Here is a 4,450-nt window from a genome sequence, read left to right as displayed (position 1 = left end):
ATTCCCGAGCCCGGGCTGATAACCCAAGCCTGCAAGTCATTTTTTCCCTCCAGTAACGAAGAGCACGTGCACATCGACCAGTTTAGTTGTTCAGGCAACTCCATGTGTGTGTGTGTGGGGGGGGGTTCTTGGCAGATGGGGGAGGGGGCCATTTCTTTTTCCAGCTCATTTTACAGATAAGGAAACTGAGGCAAACAAGGTGAACTGACTAGCTCAAGGTCACACAGCTAGTGAGTGTGAGGCTGGATTTGAACTCAGCTCCCAAAGAGCCCACTAGGCTTGGAGTCAGGAAGACTCATCATGAGTTCAAATCCAGCCTCAGATAATTAATAGCTCTGTGATCCTGATCCAGTTCCTTAACCTCTGTCTGCTTCAGGTTATTCGTGTGAAAAAGCCGGATAAGAACGGCACCATCTCCTGTAGAGCCAAATTAAATCATTGTAACGCACTTTGCAGAGATGCTTCCTAAAAGCTAGCCACTGTTATTACTATTATTATCTAATATTAATTTCAACCAATAAAGGTTCAATGAATCCCGCACCACGAATGCGGGTCAGAATATGAATCCAGGTCTTCCTGCCTCCATTCCCTCCGCTCATATTTGGGGCGGGGTTCAGCCATCACGAGGGGCATGTTCCTCCTCCAATCCCCCAACACCACTTCCAAGGCCACGCCCCCTCCCCAAGGAGCCACGAGACAGGAAGGAATGTGGCACCAGGACTTCATTTCCCAGGAAGCTCTGGGGCTGGGAGCGAGAGAGCCCGTCCCTTGACTTGCGTGGCCACGGCGCGCGGTGACGTCACGGACGGGGGTCGCTGCTTTCTAACGAAGCTTCAGGAGATGGCGGTGATTCCAGGCTGGCCCGGGAGGGGCGGCAGGAGCGGGAAGCGCGGCCGAGGAGGAAAGAGATACCTGGTGGCGAATGAGAAACCGCCAGTTTTGGAGGGACTGGAGGCGGTGCTAGGGCGCCACGTTTGTAGCATGCGCACAACGACCGTTTTTTTAAAAGCAGCCCACGTGATAAAACCCGAACGGGACCACGTGACCAGGACGCACTGAGAGACAGACATAGAAACGGGAAGTGAAAACAGGCAGAAAAACAAAAATAAATATGCAGAAATTTAAAAAAAAACACTAGGCCAGACACCAAAAAATGGAAACATGGATGTATACAGAAAGTCAGAGACCAAAAGTAGAGAAACAGGAGCAAAAAACAAGGAGACAAATAAAAGACACAGAAATAAAGGGAAAAGGTCGACACGTGCAGAATTAGATTGGAAATAAATGAGAACCCAAGCAGAAATATATAGAAATCATGACAGACAAGACATAAAAAGACAAAACAATTTACATAATGCTTCACATATAATAAGAACCTAATACCTGATTTTTGTTCTTTTATACATAAATACCCCCCCCCAAAAAAAAAAAATCTGCTGCTACTTAGACTGAGGAGATGAAAGAAAGAGAAGAATGACGTGTTTCTGCAGAAGCAGCTTTCTCTGTGACTAGCAAAAAACTGGAGCTTAAGGCGGCGCCCAACGACTGGGGGCTGGGGAACAGATGGGCACGTGGAATGGGGCGGTTGTGAGATGAGGTGGGCTGAAAGGAATGGGTTCAAAGGGACCTTGAAAGACTCGTGAGAACTGATGCAGAGCGAAGTTGCACAACATCACTGTGGTTCTGGCCGATGCAGTGGCCAGGACTGATGACGCAGCCGAGCTGCTTACCTCCCGCTGAGAGGGGATGGACTCCAGATGCGCAATGAGAAGAGTCTGGGATCCTGTTTTGTTTGATGGCTTTTGTCCCAAGTGTTTGGTTTTCCTGCTTTTTCTTGGTGGGAGGGGGAAGATAAATGCTTATTAATTAAAAAAAAAAAAAAGGGGGATTCGCGGGAAAATATTCCTACACAGTTACTGGCCCTGAGAGAATTAGGGACTCACCTTTGCAGATCCACGCACTGATTGCATATCCTGCATTTTCCATCTAAAGCTCCCTGGCACAGGGAACATTGTTCCTGTCTTTCTCTGTCTATCACCGCATACTTACTCAAACCCCAAGGGCCTGAGATAAGAATTTCTCTTTTCCTCCAGGGCTTATGAACCTGCTTCCAGCTTTAACTCCAAATTATAGTCAGGGAAGGATGATTACTGCGAGGAACGACTAAAGACTAAAAGAGAAAGTATCTGGGGAGATTGGGATCCAAAGCACATTCCCAAGAAGGACCATTGCGGCTCTGCTAAGAGGAGGGGGTGAGAGGGAGAGATTTGTGATCACACCGTCTGGGAGAAGGAATGGGGGAGGGTTTTCCCATCAGTAAATCTCAGGCCTCTGCCACTTCTCCAACCAACAGTCCTAATTCTTTTCCCTCAGCTCCTCTCCTTCCAGGAAAGATGCTCTGATATGAATAGAATAACAAAATAAAGAAACCTTAGGAGATCAGATACAGTTTAAACTCCCTCAGACTTCATTAGTCATTCATTGACTAGTAAGTCATGTTTTGAATGACAGCATATATAGTTTTCTCCTTCATCCTTGTCTTGCTTGCATTTGTCACCATTTTTTGAATTAATAAGCATTTATTTTCCCCTCCCACCAAAAAACAGCAGGAAAACCAAATATTTGTGAAAAATGCAGGAATATGATTCCCATATTCTATTGAATTTCTATGTGTATATCTATATATATACTTATTTAATATTAGTTTCTATTAACATAGGATGATAGAATAGCTGGATTCTATAGTGCCTTATGAGGGAAACTGAATGGTTACTGGCATTTATCTTACTACTACAAATTCCTCCCATACAATAATAGAAAGACCCCGAGCACATACTCTTCTGTCTTTGGCGAATCCAAAAAGTTGGAAATAAGGTCAATGAAGGGGCCCAAACTCTTCCAGAGGAATCTCAAATGACCCATGGAGATCTCTTTCTTTGGTTACAAGGAAATTGGAGAAAATTTCTCCCCAGATCACCACCAGCTATTTGCTGTCTTTTATGAATGAACTGTCTTTCCCCCAATAGGACAACAATTCCTGGAGAGCCAGAGTTGACATTTTTTTTTTGCTTGTATCTGTATTCACGGCCCTCAACCTGGTGTCTGGCATATCATAATAGCCTAAAAAATGCTTGTTAGCTTCTTTAACCACAGAATTTCTAAGGATATCGGTGCTAAGGAAAGCCCTTTTAGCTCTATATGATCAAAAAAAAAAAAAAAACAAAGGGTGTGATTAGAAACTGCTTTGGGTCCCGTGCAACTAGGGGTACCTAACCTGGAGGGGAAATAGCTTAATTTTACATAATGGACAAAACAGAACCCACTTATTAGCAGGAAATCGCTTGGAAAAACAGAACATAAAGGTGAAGAAAGGGTTATCATTTTTGCAGAACAGGAAAATAAAGATTCTCTCATTGCAATAGCTTCTTTCTCCTTTGAGTGTATCACATGTGAAGGACTCCTTTCCTCTCTCCCTCGTTATTCTCCCTCCATTTGTGGGGAAATTCTTCTCATAATAGAAATGATTATAAATTAACATGAGACCTACTGCTAAATTTTCTAGTAGCCTATCTTAAATTGAAATCATGGCTCTGTGACTACATATATAGCAGACACATCTTTCCCCTAGATATTATTTATACTAGTTGCTAACTCCAAATAGAAATGGCAGGCAGCATGGGAACTAGTTAATGCAGAATTATAGAACCGGCTTGCCCAAATAGCCTTCCTTATAAGCAAGATTTATTGAGAAGGAAGCAAATTCTAATCCATTGTGTCCATTCTCCTCTTCCCTTGAAAACCCCCTACCTAGCAGAAAGTGGAAAAAAATGACTTTGCCTACAAGAAAGAAGAATTTTTACAAAATTATCTTTGCTTGCTTTTCAAAAGTAAAATGGGCACAAATTTTATTAGGTAGAAAATAAATGCATTTAAATATACTCATATATCTGTGTGTTTACAAATATTTACATACTGTGTGTTTATATATAATTTTATATAAAAATTACATGAATAAATAATATTTATAAAAATTTAAAGTGTATTCATTTCTCCTGAAATAGGCAGTGGCTTCTTTGCTCAAGAATCTTTCTTCTCCCTGCTTTCTGACTAAGATGGAACCTTCCTAAGTCATCAAATGAACAAACTTCTGTATTTTTTAAAGAAGGTATTTTAATAGTAGATTTGAGAACCATTTGCAATGCATGAGCTGGTTTAAGAATCCTCATTCAAAGAAGCGCAAAGAAACAACCTCCTGCCCTTAGCTTCATTTACCATCTGTTTCCAGGTCATCTGTTACTTCAGTATCCCTCAATAAACTCCACTAACATATATTTTGTGCCTGAGTTATCTTCCATCTCTCCACGAATTTGCTTGTCATCCTTGCGCAGGGGCCATGCTAATCTCATCTGTATCGTTCTAGTTTTAGTTCGTGAGCTGTCGGAGCAAGCAC

General features: G+C 42.2%; 1 non-coding gene across 1 annotated transcript; it reads right to left on the bottom strand.

Moving 5' to 3' along the window:
* Positions 1–4,342: 4,342 nt before the first annotated feature.
* On the bottom strand, positions 4,343–4,450 carry LOC127552573 (U6 spliceosomal RNA). Its single transcript, XR_007951445.1, has one exon. It is a non-coding gene; the product is annotated as a U6 spliceosomal RNA (small nuclear RNA).

The sequence above is a fragment of the Antechinus flavipes genome, chromosome 2, assembly GCF_016432865.1.
Source record: "Antechinus flavipes isolate AdamAnt ecotype Samford, QLD, Australia chromosome 2, AdamAnt_v2, whole genome shotgun sequence".
Taxonomy (NCBI): Eukaryota; Metazoa; Chordata; class Mammalia; order Dasyuromorphia; family Dasyuridae; genus Antechinus; species Antechinus flavipes.
Note: the sequence above shows the minus strand (reverse complement) of the source record. Positions and strands in the feature narration are given on the sequence as shown.